We start from the raw sequence: 18,233 nt of genomic DNA, 5'->3' as shown, positions 1-18,233 counted from the left end.
TGTGGGGGACGGAGTTAAACGAGTAGAGTCTCGCCTGAGGGTGGTGCGCTCTCCACGTGTCCACCAAGGCCCATTGACTGACCCAACGGTGGAAGCGTTCCGTCTGTTTAAGTCAAGTCAAGTCAAGTTTAAATTTGTATAGCGCACTACTCACCCAGAGGGTCTCAAGGCGCTTGAGGGAGGGAGGGAGCTTTACTTATCAAATATCCAAGTTTTTCGTTGTTTTCTGAAGGAGAGCTGGTTCTGTGTGAGGCGGAGGTGGGTGGGAAGGGAATTCCAGGTCTTGGCCGCTAAGTAGGAGAAGGATCTTCCTCCCATGGTGGATCTTTGGATGCATGGAATTGCGGCGAGGGCTTGATTGGACGATCGAAGTTGGCAGGTGGGGGTGTAGAAGGACAGCCGCGTGTTGAGGCATTCGGGTCCTAGGTCGTAGAGGGCTTTGTGTGCGTGGGTGAGGAGGTGGAAAGTTATTCTCTTGTTGACGGGGAGCCAGTGGAGGTCTTTCAGGTGACCGGAAATGTGAGCTTGGCGAGGGATGTCTAGGATGAGTCTGGCTGAGGCGATTTGGATGCGTTGGAGTTTTTATGTAGTTTGGCTGTGGTTCTGGTGTAAAGTGTGTTTCCGTAGTCTAGTCGGCTTGTGACCAGTGCATGGGTGACCGTCTTTCTTGTTTTGGTGGGGATCCAACGGAAGATTTTGTTGAGCATACGTAGGATGTTGAAGCATGATGATGAGACGGCGTTGACTTGTCTGGTCATTGAGAGGGAGGAGTTCAGGATGAAGCCCAGGTTACGTGCGTGGTCCGTTGGTATGGGTGCGGTTCCCAGGGCCGGTGGCCACCATGAGTCGTCCCAGGTGGAGGGGGATGATCCTAAGATGAGGCCTTCCGTTTCGTCGGAGTTTAGTTTTAAACGGCTGTTCTTCATCCACTCGGCTACTTCTTTCATCCCTTCGTGTAGGTTGGTTTGGCGGTGTTTAGGTCTTTGGTGAGAGATAGGATCAGCTGAGTGTCGTCTGCGTAGGAGATAATGTTGAGGTTGTGTTGGCGTGCAATGGATGCGCAGGGACTCATGTATACGTTGAAGAGGGTGGGACTGAGTGAAGATCCTTGGGGTACGCCGCAGATGACTTCGGTGGCCTCTGATCTAAAAGGGGGGAGGTGGGCTCTCTGGGTTCTTCTGGCGAGGAACGAGATTATCCAGTCCAATGCTTTTCCTGGTATTCGGACATTGCTGAGGCGTTGTATAAGGGTGTTATGACAGACTATGTCGAAGGCTGCGGAGAGGTCGAGAAGGATGAGGGCAGCAGTTTCTCCGTTGTCCAGTAGAGTTCGAATGTCATCTCTTGCAGCGATGAGGGCGGTCTCGGTGCTGTGTTTGGCTCGGAAGCCGGACTGTGAAGGGTCGAGGGATTTGTTGGATTCGAGGAAGGCGGCGAGTTGACTGTTGACGGCTTCCTCGATGACTTTGGCAGGGAATGGCAGGAGCGAAATGGGGCGGTAGATCTTAAGTTCAGTGGGGTCTGCTGTAGGTTTCTTCAAGAGGCGCTGAGTTCGGCGTGTTTCCAGCTTTCCGGGAAGGTGGCAGAGTTGAGGGAGCAGTTCATGACGTCTCGAAGATGGGGTGCGATAATGGAGTCTGCTTTGATGAAAATGCGGTGGGGACATGGGTCGGTTGGCGATCCTGAGTGAATGGTGTTCATCAGGCGGGTGGTGTCTTCAGTGGTGATTGGGTTCCAGGCTTAAAGGTTGTTGGAGGGGGGTTTTAGTTCAGAGGTAGGTGGGGTGGGCTGGTCTCCAAAGCTGTTATGTATATCAGCGATTTTGTTGTGGAAGAACGAGGCTAGAGAGTCGCAGAGGTCTTGAGATTGAGTGATGTCGTTGGTGCCGGCGGTGGGGTTGGTAAACTCTTTGACGATGTTGAATAGTTCTTTGCTGTTGTGGGTGTTGTTGTCAAGTCGATCCTTGAATGCTGATTTCTTGGTGGATCGGATCAGTTGGTGGTGTTTGCGGGTGGCGTTCTTGAAGGTGGCCAGGTTGTCAGTGGTTGGGTTTTTTCGCCAGGCTTTCTCGAGGGTGCGACAGATCTTCTTGGATTTCTTAAGGTCATCATTAAACCAAGGGGCTTTTTTGCTGCCTTGCTTGATTTGATGGTTTTTCAAGGGTGCTAATTCGTCAGCGTTGTGGGTGATCCATTGTGTGAGGTTGGTGGCTGCTTGGTTTGGGTCCGATGATTTTGCAGGAGGGTTTTGGTGAAGCGATGCGAAGAGCTGGTCGGTGGTGATTTTATTCCAGTTTCTACGGGGAATTGGTTGTGGGTGGATGTGGGTCGTAGTTTTTTTGTAGTTGAAGTGAACGCAGCTGTGGTCCGTCCAATGGAGAGCTGTGGTGTGATTAAAGGAGATGTGCTTGCTGGAGGTGAAGATTGGGTCGAGCGTGTGCCCGGCATAGTGGGTGGGGGTGTCAACAAGTTGTTTGAGTCCGAGATTGGCGATGTTGTCCAGAAGGTTGGTGGTGTTGTTGTCGTTATTCTTTTCCAGGTGGAAGTTGAGGTCTCCCAGTAGAATGTAGTCCTCAGAGGGGAGGGCGTGAGGGCTGATGAAGTCAGTGATGTCTTCGCTGAATTGCGTGCGGGGTCCGGGTTGTCTATAGATGAGGGTGCCTCTGAGTGTGGTCTTCGGGTCGGTGTGAATCTGGAAGTGAAGGTGTTCAGCGGTTGTGAGGTTGTCATCGGAACCGGTCGTGATGTGGATGGTGTTCTTATGTACGATGGCGATTCCTCCTCCTGTTTGGTAGGTGCGGTCCTTTCGGATGATCTTGTAGTCGTCCGGGATGGCTATGGCGATGTCGGGCGCTGATGAGGCGTTCATCCAGGTTTCTGTGAGAAATGCGACGTCCAGCGATGTGGTGTCGAGTAGGTTCCAAAGCTCAATGGCGTGTCTGTGGACCGAGCGGGTGTTGAGTAGGATGTACTTTAGGTGGTTAGCGTCAGAGCTCTGTTTGGAGTCAGTGGATTTGGTGTGGGTTCAGATGCATTCAAACTTGCAGGAGTGGCAGGTGAAGGGTCCATGGGTGTGTCCTGGGGCGGCTTGGTAGCAGCCTGGGAGACGGCCAGAGTTGAGTGCTGAGAGGGTTGAGGAATCGTACGTAATGCGGGTGGAGAGGAGTTTGTGGGGGCCAGGGGGTCTAGCGCTGGGCGCGGTCCAGGCGCAGACGGGCGTAGACGGGCGTAGACGGGCAGGAGAGTGTAGCGGTGGCGGGTGTGATCTGTCTAGTGTGATGTTGAGTGCGAAGTTGTAGTCGCCCCCCAAGATCCATGGGAGAGATGCAAATTGGGCCAGAATGCCTGTAAGGGACCCCAGAACCTGTCTTGTTCAATATTCGGTGCATATATGCTGCCCAGCAGAATGGGCTGTCCATCCAGTAATCCCTCGAACAGGGCATACCTACCCTCTCTGTCCACTACTCTACGTATTTCCTGAAACGGGGTGCCCGGGCGGACCCAAATCAGCGCACCCCGTGCGAATGCTGAGTATGACGTGGCACATATAGTTCCACGTCAACGGGTCTGCAGTTTGTCGATCTCTGGCGCTGTGAGGTGTGTCTCTTGCAGGAATGCAATTTGCGTTTGTTGGCGTTTGATGTATGCGTATGTGGCGTACCTCTTGCCCGGTGTATGGAGACCCCCTGTATTTAGGGTTAGAATACTAACATCTGCGCACTGCATTGGGAAGCCTGGTAATCACTACCTGCGTCCTGCAGCACGATGGTGAGTACTGAAGTCATGGGTGCCAGTAGCGACGGATCCCTATGGTCCTCACATACGGCCGATAATGTCACCCACCCAGATGTGCTGGCTGTCCTCACGCTCGTGTCCCTACCGGGGTGAAGGGTAGAAAGAAACCGGGTAAATAGAACATGTAACTGGGTGGGGAAACTGTCCCAATACCTGGGGCGTATCGGCGAGCCTGATACGTCCAAACCAACTCTCATGGAACTAGAGAGCGAACAGTCAATGCATGGGGGTGGTAGCTCGTGCCTGTGAGGCTGGATCCCACGGGGCGATGGGAGGATCAATGTTCGTCGTTTGAGATGGTAGTACGTCATGCACATTGTGACGCAAGATGCAGGCGAATTTTGTTTGGGCGCGCCTGCACTCGTATGCCCATCTAAGCAGGATACTTCCAGTCTTCATCTGTCATTTCCATCAGTGCAGGGTGTCAGCAGTTTGTGGAGTGACCAGGGGTAAGGAGATAGAGTCGGCTGTGGAATGGGCCTCATTGCTGTCGTCTTCACCGCCTGAAGAGAAAAGGTGGGGGACCTCCTGGAGGGCATTGCGACGTTCCAGTATGATTTGCTCCAAGTCCGGGGAGTCGACCATGGGGCGCCCTTTGGTCTCTCTCCATCCCTGTCACACCTGTGTTTGCATTGGTTGTGTGGTGCACCTCCTATTGCGTGGTGCTCTTTGAGTGCGCCCTCGTGGTGCATCCACTGCGGGGTCTTGTGTGTAGTGGTGGTCCTGCCCATTTGCATGCATCCACAGCGAAGAAGTGTGTGGTGCCAGCATGGATGATCTTCAGACGGGCCAGATATAACAAGGAATATTGTATGCTATTTGCCCGTAATCGGCGCTTCACCTCTAGGAAGGACGTTAGTAGTTTCTGCACTGCCTTGGCGTAGTCAGGGAAGATCATGACGTGCTTGTTATACACTTGTAGAGGGCCTGTGCCTCTGGCGGCCCGCAGTACCGCATCGCGATCCTGAAATTGTAGGAATTTTGCAAGCAGCGGGCGAGGTGCGGTGCAGGGCGGCGGTTTGCTTGCTGGTACCCGGTGGACTCGCTCTATTGAAAAGAAAGTTGTTTGTCCTTGGTTGGGGTGAAGGACTTGACCCAGGCCTCCATATATTCGATTGGGTGCGCCCCCTCAACTCCCTCCGGAAGACCCAACACGCGAATATTACAGCGTCGGGAGCATCCATCTAAGTCATCCATGCGTTCTTCCACAGTTGTCAGGCATCCCAGGACTGTTCGGAGTGTTTTTTGCTGTGCGCTCATGGCAGGCTGGAGGTCGGCGAGGGACTTCTCCCCTTCCTTCCCCTTGTCGGCCAGTTTCCGATGGTCATCGCGGATAAGGTTGATGTCTGTAGTGAGGGCGCCTAGTTGTTTCTCGATGGAGGCCCTGGAAAGTTTGATAGCCAGTTTGGTCCAGTTTGTCGGAGATGGTGGGTTCTGGCTGGGTCGTGGACGTTTTAGTTAGTGTGTTGGTGCGAGGCAGATTTTCTGGTGCAGTTTCTGGGACCGACGCCTGTTGTGTGGCCCTGGGCTTCCCCATTATGTCGGTCGGGGGTATCTCCTTCTCGCCATGCGTCCCCTGAGATTCGATCGTCCCACTTGTGGAGCGTTTGATGTAGGGGGCTCGTAGGTCACCTGCGCCCCAATGGAACCTGTTCCGTCGCACCGCCAGCCGAGCGCACGGTGGGAGGTCTTGTGTGGTAGTTGCTCCCTGCCGATTCCACCGTCCACCCCCACGTGGGGCATACCTACCGTCTCTGTCCAATACTCTACGTATTTCCTGAAACGGGGTGCCCGGGCGGACCCAAATCAGCGCACCCCGTGCGAATGCTAGTATGACGTGGCACATATAGTTCCACGCCAACGGGTCTGCAGTTTGTCGATCTCTGGCGTTGTGAGGTGTGTCTCTTGCAGAAATGCAATTTGCGTTTGTTGGCGTTTGATGTATGCGTATGTGGCGTACCTCTTGCGCGGTGTATGGAGACCCCGTGTATTTAGGGTTAGAATACTAACATCTGCGCACTGCATTGGGAAGCCTGATAATCACTACCTGCGGCCTGCAGCACGATGGTGAGTACTGAAGTCATGGGTGCCAGTAGCGACGGATCCCTATGGTCCTCACATACGGCCGATAATGTCACCCACCCAGATGTGCTGGCTGTCCTCACGCTCGTGTCCCTACCGGGGTGAAGGGTAGAAAGAAACCGGGTAAATAGAACATGTAACTGGGTGGGGAAACTGTCCCAATACCTGGGGGGTATCGGCGAGCCTGATACGTCCAAACTAACTCTCATGGAACTAGAGAGCGAACAGTCAATGCATGGGGGTGGTAGCTCGTGACTGTGAGGCTGGATCCCACGGGGCGATGGGAGGATCAATGTTCGTCGTTTGAGATGGTAGTACGTCATGCACATTGTGACGCCCGATGCAGGCGAATTTCGTTTGGGCGCGCCTGCACTCGTATGCCCAGCTAAGCAGGATACTTCCAGTCTTCATCTGTCATTTCCATCAGTGCAGGGTGTCAGCAGTTTGTGGAGTGACCAGGGGTAAGGTGATAGAGTCAGCTGTGGAATGGGCTTCATTGCTGTCGTCTTCACCGCCTGAAGAGAAAAGGTGGGGGACCGCCAGGAGGGCATTGCGACGTTCCTGTATGATTTGCTCCAAGTCCGGGGAGTCGACCATGGGGCGCCCTGTGGTCTCTCTCCATCCCTGTCACACCTGTGTTTGCGTTGGTTGTGTGGTGCACCTCCTATTGCGTGGTGCTCTTTGAGTGCGCCCTCGTGGTGCATCCACTGCGGGGTCTTGTGTGTAGTGGTGGTCCTGCCCTTTCACATGCATCCGCAGCGAAGAAGTGTGTGGTGCCAGCATGGATGATCTTCAGATGGGCCGGATATAACAAGGAATATTGTATGCTATTTGCCCGTAATCGGCGCTTCACCTCTAGGAAGGACGTTCATAGTTTCTGCACCGCCTTGGCGTAGTCAGGGAAGATCATGACGTGCTTGTTTTCCACTTGTAGAGGGCCTGTGCCTCTGGCGGCCCGCAGTACCGCATCGAGTTCACGAAAGAAAGCCCTGGGTGGAATAACTGATAAATTCGTGAAGTAGTATAATAGTCGGGGAACAATGATCATCTTGGCTATAGCTACTTGATCGATCGGGGCCAACAGGAGGCTCCTCCAGAAGCCTACCGACGATCTGATGCCGGCCAACACTTTACGGTGATTGCCCTCATAGATGTCAGCGGGGGAGTGGTACAGGCGAACACCGAGATAACGGGGAGCGCCCGTGCTCCAAGGCAGGCTCTGCGCACCCACTCACATCTCCCGTGGCTCGAGGGACTGGTGTAATGGGTAAATTGTGGATTTATCCCAGTTTACTTTGAGTCCGGGTGCCTCCGCAAACCTCGTAAAGGCTGTCCATATGGGGGTAAGATCCGCAGTAATTTCTCGGATGTACAAGAGGAGGTCCTCCGCATACAGGGAGACGCAGTGGACAGTGTCCGCCATGGGTATGCCCCATGTGACCCCCTCCCGGCGCAAACGCACTGCCAGGGGCTCCTCAGCCAGGGCAAAGATCAGGGGTGACAGAGGGCAGCCCTGTCTAGAACCCCTCTCAACCGAGAATGGAGACGAGATGTAACAGCCTAGTCTGAAACGAGATGTGAGGTTGGTGTAAAGAAGCTGCGTGTACTACAGAAGGGTTGGCCCCATTCCTGCCTGTCGTAGGACAGCAAAGAGGTAAGACCACGTTGGGGTATCAAAGGCCTTTTCGAGGTCAAGGATTATACAGGCCGCATGGGGGTACAAGTCTCCTACCTGATCTTGGACATGGAACATCTGCCTTATGTTTTGGGACGGTTCCTGCCGGGGATGAACCTGCATTGATCCGGATGGCTCAAGAGGCGTTAAATCTGTTTATATCGATCTGCCAGAATTTTCCCCAATCAGCAGAGAGGAGTGTGATGGGGTGGTAGGAAGACAATTGTTGTGGGTCTCGTGTGGTTTAAGAAACGTTACTATGACTGATTCGTGAAGAGAACTCGGCAACTCTCTCCTCTCAAGTGCGTCCACGAACGTTTCCGTCAGGCGAGGGCCCAATAGGGTAGAAAAGATACTGTAGTATTCAAAGGGTAGACCGTCCAGTCCCGGTGCGTTGTTCCGGGCCAACACGCAGATCGCTCAGGAGACATCTGCTGCCGATATTGGGGCATCTAGTGTGGTCTTGTCTGCTTCCGTGATGTGGGGGATCGGTAGCGGGTCTAGAAAGTGACTTATCGCCTCCTTTCGAAGATGTGTCGGGGTGCAATAAATCGCGGTGTAGTGTTGCTGTAAAGCATATCAAATGTCTATTTGGGAGTGCACTAGGTCACCCGAGGGATTTATTATCTCAGTGATGGGTTTTGTGTCCTTGTCCTGTTTCGTTAGCTACGCTAGAAGTGTGCCCGATTTATCCCTTTCCTTGTGTATCCGAGTGGTGTAGGCTCTAAAGTTATATTTACGCAAGTCAGCCAGGGCAGCAGAGTATTGTGTTTTGGCCTCTGTTACCTGGGCTACCGTTGCGGCATTAGCATCTTCTTGTTTCGTGAGTGCTGATAGCTTCCGTTCAGTATCGATGAGTGTTTGTTCCAGTGTGTGTCACACCCCCACTATTTGTTTGATGCATGCTCCCGAAGCCACTATTTTAAAAGCATCCCATTCCACTAGTCTTGAGGTTGCGGACCATGTATTGTGAGTAAAATAGTCTTGTATACTTTGTGCATGGCCGTGGTTGAATACCTGATCTGTCAGACAATCCCATGGGAGGCGCCACGTGGGCAACAGAGTGTGAGGGGGCCTCCATTGTACGCGCAATATGTGTGCATCGTGGTCTGAAATTACGCAGCCTAAGTTATCCGTGTATTGGACTTTAGGCATCAGTGACGGGGTGCATAGGAACCTATCTAAGTGGATCCGTAAGTTGTGGGGGACGGAGTTAAACGAGTAGAGTCTTGCCTGAGGGTGGTGCGCTCTCCACGTGTCCACCAAGGCCCAGTGACTGACCCAACAGTGGAAGCGTTCCGTCTGTTTAAGTCAAGTCAAGTCAAGTTTAAATTTGTATAGTGCACTACTCACCCAGAGGGTCTCAAGGCGCTTGAGGGAGGGAGGGAGCTTTACTTATCAAATATCCAAGTTTTTAGTTGTTTTCTGAAGGAGAGCTGGTTCTGTGTGAGGCGGAGGTGGGTGGGAAGGGAATTCCAGGTCTTGGCCGCTAAGTAGGAGAAGGATCTTCCTCCCATGGTGGATCTTTGGATGCGTGGAATTGCGGCGAGGGCTTGATTGGACATTCGAAGTTGGCAGGTGGGGGTGTAGAAGGACAGCCGCGTGTTGAGGTATTCGGGTCCTAGGTCGTAGAGGGCTTTGTGTGCGTGGGTGAGGAGGTGGAAAGTTATTCTCTTGTTGACGGGGAGCCAGTGGAGGTCTTTCAGGTGACCGGAAATGTGAGCTTGGCGAGGGATGTCTAGGATGAGTCTGGCTGAGGCGTTTTGGATGCGTTGGAGTTTTTCTGTAGTTTGGCTGTGGTTCCGGCGTAGAGGGTGTTTCCGTAGTCTAGTCGGCTTGTGACCAGTGCATGGGTGACCGTCTTTTTTGTTTTGGTGGGGATCCAACGGAACATTTTGTTGAGCATACGTAGGATGTTGAAGCATGATGATGAGACGGCGTTGACTTGTCTGGTCATTGAGAGGGAGGAGTTCAGGATGAAGCCCAGGTTACGTGGTGATCCGTTGGTATGGGTGCGGTTCCCAGGGCCGGTGGCCACCATGAGTCGTCCCAGGCGGAGGGGGATGATCCTAAGAAGAGGCCTTCCGTTTCATCCGAGTTTAGTTTTAAACGGCTGTTCTTCATCCACTCGGCTACTTCTTTCATCCCTTCGTGTAGGTTGGTTTGGCGGTGTTTGGGTCTTTGGTGAGGGATAGGATCAGCTGAGTGTCGTCTGCGTAGGAGATAATGTTGAGGTTGTGTTGGCGTGCAATGGATGCGAGGGGACTCATGTATACGTGGAAGAGGGTGGGACTGAGTGTTGCTGTTGTGGGTGTTGTTGTCGAGTCGATCCTTGAATGCTGATTTCTTGGTGGATCGGATCAGTTGGTGGTGTTTGCGGGTGGCGTTCTTGAAGGTGGCCAGGTTGTCAGTGGTTGGGTTTTTTCGCCAGGCTTTCTGAAGGGTGCGACAGATCTTCTTGGATTTCTTAAGGTCATCATTAAACCAAGGGGCTTTTTTGCTGCCTTGTTTGATTTGATGGTTTTTCAAGGGTGCTAATTCGTCAGCGCTGTGGGTGATCCATTGTGTGAGGTTGGTGGCTGCTTAGTTTGGGTCCGATGATTTTGCAGGAGGGTTTTGGTGAAGCGATGCGAAGAGCTGGTCGGTGGTGATTTTATTCCAGTTTCTCCGGGGAATTGGTTGTGGGTGGATGTGGGTCGTAGTTTTTTTGTAGTTGAAGGGAACGCAGCTGTGGTCCGTCCAATGGAGAGCTGTAGTGTGATTAAAGGAGATGTGCTTGCTGGAGGTGAAGATTAGGTCGAGCGTGTGCCCGGCATAGTGGGTGGGGGTGTCAACAAGTTGTTTGAGTCTGAGATTGGCGAGGTTGTCCAGAAGGTTGGTGGTGTTGTTGTCGTTATTCTTTTCCAGGTGGAAGTTGAGGTCTCCCAGTAGAATGTAGTCCTCAGAGGGGAGGGCGTGAGGGCTGATGAAGTCAGTGATGTCTTCGCTGAATTGTGTGCGGGGTCCGGGTTGTCTATAGATGTGGGTGCCTCTGAGTGTGGTCTTCGGGTCGGTGTGAATCTGGAAGTGAAGGTGTTCAGCGGTTGTGAGGTTGTCATTGGAACTGGTCGTGATGCGAATGGTGTTCTTATGTACGATGGCGATTCCTCCTCCTGTTTGGTAGATGCGGTCCTTTCGGATGATCTTGTAGTCGTCCGGGATGGCTATGGCGATGTCGGGCGCTGATGAGGCGTTCATCCAGGTTTCTGTGAGAAATGCGACGTCCGGCGATGTGGTGTCGAGTAGGTTCCAAAGCTCAATGGCGTGTCTGTGGACTGAGCGGGTGTTGAGTAGGATGTACTTTAGGTGGTTAGCGTCAGAGCTCTGTTTGGAGTCAGTGGATTTGGAGTGGGTTCTGATGCAATCGAACTTGCAGGAGTGGCAGGTGAAGGGTCCATGGGTGTGTCCTGGGGCGGCTTGGTAGCAGCCTGGGAGACGGCCAGAATTAAGTGCTGAGAGGGTTGAGGAATCGTACGTAATGCGGGTGGAGAGGAGTTTGTGGGGGCCAGGGGGTCTGGCGCTGGGCGCGGTCCAGGCGCAGACGGGCGTAGACGGGCGTAGACGGGCAGGAGAGTGCAGCGGTGGCGGGTGTGATCTGTCTAGTGTGATGTTGAGTGCGAAGTTGTAGTCGCCCCCCAAGATCCATGGGCGAGATGCAAATTGGGCCAGAATGCATGTAAGGGACCCCAGAACCTGTCTTGTTCAATATTCGGTGCATATATGCTGCCCAGCAGAATGGGCTGTCCATCCAGTAATCCCTCCAACAGGGCATACCTACCCTCTCTGTCCACTACTCTACGTATTTCCTGAAACGGGGTGACCGGGCGGACCCAAATCAGCGCACCCTGTGCGAATCCTGAGTATGACGTGGCACATATAGTTCCACGTCAACGGGTCTGCAGTTTGTCTATCTCCGGCGCTGTGAGGTGTGTCTCTTGCAGGAATGCAATTTGTGTTTGTTGGCGTATGATGTATGCGTATGTGGCGTACCTCTTGCCCGGTGTATGGAGACCTGGTGTATTTAGGGTTCGAATACTAACATCTGCGCACTGCATTGGGAAGCCTGATAATCACTACCTGCGTCCTGCAGCACGATGGTGAGTACTGAAGTCATGGGTACCAGTAGCGATGGATCCCTATGGTCCTCACATACGGCCGATAATGTCCCCCACCCAGATGTGCTGGCTGTCCTCACGCTCGTGTCCCTACCGGGGTGAAGGATAGAAAGAAACCGGGTAAATAGAACATGTAACTGCGTGGGGAAACTGTCCCAATACCTGGGGCGTATCGGCGAGCCTGACATGTCCAAACCAACTCTCATGGAACTAGAGAGCGAACAGTCAATGCATGGGAGTGGTTGCTCGTGCCTGTGAGGCTGGATCCCACGGGGCGATGGGAGGATCAATGTTCGTCGTTTGAGATGGTAGTACGTCATGCACATTGTGACGCAAGATGCAGGCGAATTTTGTTTGGGCGCGCCTGCACTCGTATGCCCATCTAAGCAGGATACTTCCAGTCTTCATCTGTCATTTCCATCAGTGCAGGGTGTCAGCAGTTTGTGGAGTGACCAGGGGTAAGGAGATAGAGTCGGCTGTGGAATGGGCCTCATTGCTGTTGTCTTCACCGCCTGAAGAGAAAAGGTGGGGGACCGCCTGGAGGGCATTGCGACGTTCCAGTATGATTTGCTCCAAGTCCGGGGAGTCGACCATGGGGCGCCCTTTGGTCTCTCTCCATCCCTGTCACACCTGTGTTTGCATTGGTTGTGTGGTGCACCTCCTATTGCGTGGTGCTCTTTGAGTGCGCCCTCGTGGTGCATCCACTGCGGGGTCTTGTGTGTAGTGGTGGTCCTGCCCATTCGCATGCATCCGCAGCGAAGAAGTGTGTGGTGCCAGCATGGATGATCTTCAGACGGGCCGGATATAACAAGGAATATTGTATGCTATTTGCCCGTAATCGGCTCTTCACCTCTAGGAAGGACGTTCGTAGTTTCTGCACCGCCTTGGTGTAGTCAGGGAAGATCATGACGTGCTTGTTTTCCACTTGTAGAGGGCCTGTGCCTCTGGCGGCCTGCAGTACCGCATCGCGATCCTGAAATATTAGGAATTTTGCAAGCAGCGGGCGAGGTGCGGTGCAGGGCGGCGGTTTGCTTGCTGGTACCCGGTGGACTCGCTCTATTGAAAAGAAAGCTGTTTGTCCCTGGTTGGGGTGAAGGACTTGACCCAGGCCTCCATATATTCGATTGGGTGCGCCCCCTCAACTCCCTCCGGAAGACCCAACACGCGAATATTACAGCTTCCGGAGCATCCTTCTAAGTCATCCATGCGTTCTTCCACAGTTGTCAGGCATCCCAGGACTGTTCGGAGTGTTTTCTGCTGTGCGCTCATGGCAGGCTGGAGGTCGGCGAGGGACTTCTCCCCTTCCTTCCCCTTGTCGGCCAGTTTCCGATGGTCATTGCGGATAAGGTTGATGTCCGTAGTGAGGGCGCCTAGTTGTTTCTCGATGGAGGCCCTGGAAAGTTTGATAGCCAGTTTGGTCCAGTTTGTCGGAGATGGTGGGTTCTGGCTGGGTCGTGGATGTTTTAGTTAGTGTGTTGGTGCGAGGCAGATTTTCTGGTGCAGCTTCTGGGACCGACGCCAGTTCTGTGGCCCTGGGCTTCCCCATTATGTCGGTCGGGGGTATCTCCTTCTCGCCATGCGTCCCCTGAGATTCGATCGTCCCACTTGTGGACCGTTTGATGTAGGGGGCTCGTAGGTCACCTGCGCCCCAATGGAACCTGTTCCGTCGCACCACCAGCCGAGTGCACGGTGGGAGGTCTTGTGTGGTAGTTGCTCCCTGCCGATTCCATCGTCCACCCCCACGTGGGGCATACCTACCCTCTCTGTCCACTACTCTACGTATTTCCTGAAACGGGGTGCCCGGGCGGACCCAAATCAGCGCACCCCGTGCGAATGCTGAGTATGACGTGGCACATATAGTTCCACCTCAACGGGTCTGCAGTTTGTCGATCTCTGGCGCTGTGAGGTGTGTCTCTTGCAGGAATGCAATTTGCATTTGTTGGCGTTTGATGTATGCGTATGTGGCGTACCTCTTGCGCGGTGTATGGAGACCCCGTGTATTTAGGGTTAGAATACTAACATCTGCGCACTGCATTGGGAAGCCTGATAATCACTACCTGCGTCCTGCAGCACAATGGTGAGTACTGAAGTCATGGGTGCCAGTACCGACGGATTCCTATGCTCCTCACATACGGCCGATAATGTCACCCACCCAGATGTGCTGGCTGTCCTCACGCTCGTGTCCCTACCGGGGTGAAGGGTAGAAAGAATCCGGGTAAATAGAACATGTAACTGGGTGGGGAAACTGTCCCAATACCTGGGGCGTATCGGCGAGCCTGATACGTCCAAACCAACTCTCATGGAACTAGAGAGCGAACAGTCAATGCATGGGGGTGGTAGCTCGTGACTGTGAGGCTGGATCCCACGGGGCGATGGGAGGATCAATGTTCGTCGTTTGAGATGGTAGTACGTCATGCACATTGTGACGCAAGATGCAGGCGAATATCGTTTGGGCGCGCCTGCACTCGTATGCCCATCTAAGCAGGATACTTCCAGTCTTCATCTGTCATTTCCATCAGTGCAGGGTGTCAGCAGTTTGTGGAGTGACCAGGGGTAAGGTGATAGAGTCAGCTGTGGAATGGGCTTCATTGCTGTTGTCTTCACCGCCTGAAGAGAAAAGGTGGGGGACCGCCTGGAGGGCATTGCGACGTTCCTGTATGATTTGCTCCAAGTCCGGGGAGTCGACCATGGGGCGCCCTGTGGTCTCTCTCCATCCCTGTCACTCCTGTGTTTGCGTTGGTTGTGTGGTGCACCTCCTATTGCGTGGTGCTCTTTGAGTGCGCCCTCGTAGTGCATCTACTGCGGGGTCTTGTGTGTAGTGGTGGTCCTGCCCATTCACATGCATCCGCAGCGAAGAAGTGTGTGGTGCCAGCATGGATGATCTTCAGACGGGCCGGATATAACAAGGAATATTGTATGCTATTTGCCCGTAATCGGCGCTTCACCTCTGGGAAGGACGTTCGTAGTTTCTGCACCGCCTTGGCGTAGTCAGGGAAGATCATGACGTGCTTCTTTTCCACTTGTAGAGGGCCTGTGCCTCTGGCGGCCCGCAGTACCGCATCGCGATCCTGAAATTGTAGGAATTTTGCAAGCAGCGGGCGAGGTGCGGTGCAGGGCGGTGGTTTGCTTGCTGGTACCCGGTGGACTCGCTCTATTGAAAAGAAAGCTGTTTGTCCTTGGTTGGGGTGAAGGACTTGACCCAGGCCTCCATATATTCGATTGGGTGCACCCCCTCAACTCGCTTCGGAAGACCCAACACGCGAATATTACAGCGTCAGGAGCGTCCTTCTAAGTCATCCATGCGTTCTTCCACAGTTGTCAGGCATCCCAGGACTGTTCGGAGTGTTTTCTGCTGTGCGCTAATGGCGGGCTGGAGGTCGGCGAGGGACTTCTCCCCTTCCTTCACCTTATCGGCCAGTTTCCGATGGTCATCGCGGATAAGGTTGATGTCAGTAGTGAGGGCGCCTAGTTGTTCCTCCATGGAGGCCCTGGAAAAATTGATAGCCAGTTTGGTCCAGTTTGTCGGAGATGGTGGGTTCTGGCTGGGTCGTGGACGTTTTAGTTAGTGTGTTGGTGCGAGGAAGATTTTCTGGTGCAGTTTCTGGGACCGACGCCTGTTGTGTGGCCCTGGTCTTCCTCATTATGTCGGTCGGGGGTATCTCCTTCTCGCCATGCGTCCCCTGAGATTCGATCGTCCCACTTGTGGACCGTTTGATGTAGGGGGCTCGTAGGTCACCTGCGCCCCAATGGAACCTGTTCCGTCACACCGCCAGCCGAGCGCACGGTGGGAGGTCTTGTGTGGCAGTTGCTCCCTGCCGATTCCACCGTCCACCCCCACGTGGGGGCCCACAATCATTGCTGGAGCGCTAGTCCCATCAGTCCTCGGGGCATCTGCGGAGAGTTCAGGCTCTTTAACACGCAGGTGGCCCGTAATTATTGCCTGGGGTGGGGGCGACCAGAGCGCCCACTCACTGAGTCCATAGGTGCTGTGGCGACTTGGTGTTGGCCTGTTTGTTGTGCCTAAGCTGTCCCGGTGGCTGCCATTTTTAGGGTCAGGCAATGGCTGTCTGGTCCTCTGAACGTTGTGGTGGGCGAGGGGGGGTTGCCGGGTCAGCTGAGGGCGGGACTCCTCGTCGCTCACCTTCAGGAACACTGTGTGTCGAGCCCCTGAAGATGTCCGGTTGGTGGTCGTGAGTGTTTTCAACTCGCGGGCGCCATCTTAAGGGCAAGCAGCTTTCGGCACGAAAAAGTCCAAGGAGAAGTGCTGTGGGGGGGGGGGGGTTACCCGTAATTCGAGCCCCAGAATCCGTCCCCCGCGGTTTGCAGGATTTGTCCCTGAGGTCGCTATGTGCGTCCGACCTCGTAATGATATCGCAGATGCAGAGGCTCTGCCACTGGTCGCCGTCTGTTCCCGGTCCTCTTCCGCTGCACAGGGGGTCCGCGTTGGATGGGGTGCCGCTGCCTCGCCCTGCCTGGGTTCAAGGTGATTGCCAGGTCCTCCCGCTGCAGGAGATCGCTGTGCCCGGTATGTTACTGTGGTGAAGTCTGGGCTAGGGACGAGCGGCCGCCATGTTGTCTATGGGCCCGGGGCAAGGATCCTCACGGCTATCTCTGCGGGCGCTGCAAGTTATGGGTCTATGAAATCACCCTCGGATGCAGCCTCGGTTCTGACGCCAGGGATGGCGATTTACCGCCTGGGCCAACGAGATGGTGCTGTCTCCTGGTCCGCCCGGAGCCTCAGCAAAGCGCGTCTGCCATCGTGGCTTGCTTGGGCACGCCCCCACTTTCACAGCGTTAGTTAATGGTTTTCCTGCTTTTGACCAATAGAAATCAAGTAAAGAGAAGCATTTGCAGCAGAATACATTTGAGGCTTTTCTCACTACAACATTACATGGGATTCGGTGTTTAGGTTGTGTACTATTGGATTGCAGAATGGTTGGGAGTTGGTGGGTGTGGCCAGAGCAAGGGGTGGAAAGAGTGTGACAGGTAACAGGTGTTGAGTGAGGTGGAGGGTAGAGAGAGGAAGTGGTGTAACAGAAGCTGAGGCAGATTGGGTGGGGTCAACGAGGAGTGAAAGAGGTGATAGAGGGAGCATAGATAGAGGAGTGGGGTTCAGTGACTAAAAAGGCGTTCCTAGAAGGAGCAGGAGCCTGGGGCCCTGATCAAGAGGAGGGTTAAACGTGAGAGCGCACGTTCAGTGGTTCCCTCCACAGATGGCTCAATTACGTAGGATGCGCCTTATGGTGGGGAACCCAACATTTTTTTTGCTGCACCCCCTACATTCATTGATTTTGGGGGGCAGTCAAATATGAGGGGGGCAGTATTAAAAGGGGCATCCGGGGCATTATGAAGTGTGTAGGGGGCACAGAAGGACACCGCTTCGGGGCAATTTTTTTGGGGGCTAACCACAGTTTTTATTGCTCCCTTCCTACATTAATGGGTGCACCCCAAAAGAATAGGGCAAACAAAGGGGCTGAGGGATGAACTGGTTTGTGACAGTTTCTATTACCAGCCACAGTGGGGGGCACCATAGTATCCTACTGCGGTTATGGTATTGGAAGGTACAACATGGAGCATGTGGTGGCATTTTGAAGGGGAGGGGGCTTCCCAACATTTTACTGCGTCCCCTCCCCCTGTGTTGAATGTTATAGGTACCCTTGGGAACGAGATTCCTGCTATGAAATCTGAGAGCACTAACATTTGCTAAATGAAGGGTGACAGTGGACCGGTGAATGGGACAGGGAAAGGATACCTGTGGCAACTGGCTGTATGGGCCATAGAGAATAATCATAGCATGCAAATAGGCAGCAGTCCATGTACTGGAAATATCTGTAGAGAGTTTGGCGTGTTCTTCAATTTATTGGTCCTCCTTATGTTTGGTACGATCCAAAGAGGAAAGGCCAGGCCTAACTGTGAGGCAGAAAATGTATTTATGATTTAAAGAAGTATAGTCTGAGTGAGCAGCGAGTGGGCAAAGTTTGAGGCAAACTTGCCTCAAACTTTGCCCATCATTTCATAAGCCAGAGCTCATACTTGACCTTTATTCCTAAACAACCTCACAGGCACCAAACCCCTGATTTGAGAGCTCAGCTCACATCAAAAGGAAAAATTATCGCCATACACCCTATTTTACTATCAATTCAGCACTTTCCCGCATTCTTGTGCTCAGTTATACCTCTGGAGGCCATATTGGCTCTACAATATACCGAATTTAAATATAAAATAATTATACGTTGATAAAGGAAGATAAGGATTTGCCCCTATCGCACCTACTTGAGAAGAAGGGGGGTTGGTAAAAGTTCCTGAGGGAAAAGATTTGTAATTTTGGGGAACACTTGCCAAAAAGGTTTGCCATTTATTTCCTTAGTTTTTGCAAGTGAAAAAAATTAAGTTAGCAAATGAAAAAAAAGCACTGTTTGAAAATGTACCACATTAGGATACAATGAAAGAATAGGCAGGGTTTGAACCCGCATCCTGTGAGAGCCTTCAACACCAGAGGTACAAGAGTTACAGTTGAGCTACAGCTCC

Source organism: Lissotriton vulgaris, chromosome 11 (assembly GCF_964263255.1).
Source record: "Lissotriton vulgaris chromosome 11, aLisVul1.2, whole genome shotgun sequence".
NCBI classification, from domain to species: domain Eukaryota; kingdom Metazoa; phylum Chordata; class Amphibia; order Caudata; family Salamandridae; genus Lissotriton; species Lissotriton vulgaris.
The sequence above is the reverse complement of the archived record's forward strand: the minus strand, read 5'-3'. Positions refer to the sequence as shown.